Source organism: Malurus melanocephalus, unplaced genomic scaffold, assembly GCF_030028575.1.
Source record: "Malurus melanocephalus ecotype Western Australia unplaced genomic scaffold, MMel_1.1 scaffold_1192, whole genome shotgun sequence".
NCBI classification, from domain to species: Eukaryota; Metazoa; Chordata; class Aves; order Passeriformes; family Maluridae; genus Malurus; species Malurus melanocephalus.
In genome coordinates, this window is record NW_026624424.1 from 53,318 (window position 1) to 54,198 (window position 881).

Consider the following 881-nt stretch of genomic DNA (forward strand, 5'->3'; position numbering starts at 1 on the left):
CTGTGCCTCCAGGAAGAAACAACTGATTTAACCAACCTTTCCCCAGTTTGAACACAATCAGCTCCCAGCTGCCTGTCACCGTCAGCCCCATGCATCCCAGTAATGGATGGGGTTTGGTGGCTGCTGGAGAATCGATGAAGGAATTAAAACACGTCCCCATCGTTCCTGCTCCATTGTCACCTTCCCTCTGCGCTGGGGAGAGGTGCAGCACATCACAGGATCCACCATTACTTCCCCTTTGTAGCTTGCAAAATTCATAATTAACAAAAAATCTCTATTCACTCRCTCATGTAATTTAATTAGCTTTTCGTTAAAGGGAGAGTGAATAGCATCTATTCCCCAACAGAGCAAAYAATTGTTTTCCATTCTTTCAGAAATCATCGCCTGCTCCTTGGAACTCTCCAAATTCATCGGGGAGTCTTGGATCAGCRGGRAAAGGTGGGGAAAGAAAGGGAAAATCTGCGGGAGGGACAGGGAGGGACTGAGAGGGGGTGGCAGGGCCAGCGCTGCCTCTGGCTCAGCTGGGATATCCCAGGATGTCCCGGGATGTTCCAGTGATCCATTCCATCCCAGGAGCTCTGGGGTGTCCCAGGATGACCCCAGTGATCCTGGGTGGGTTCCAGATTCTCCCAAACCAAATTYCCTCCTTCCCAGGAGCTGGGACATGGACATGCAGTCCCACAGGCAGGATTACTCCAGCCCTAATTGCAATTAGCAATTAAACCCCAAGCTGCCCCATCCCTGTCTCACTCCTCACTGTTGAGTGGGATCAAAGGTTTATTTGGCCCCATCCATCCAGGGCTCAGCTCTGTCCATCCAGGCCCAGCTCTGTCCATCCAGGGCTCAGTTCCGTCCATCCAGGCCCAGCTCTGTCCATCCAG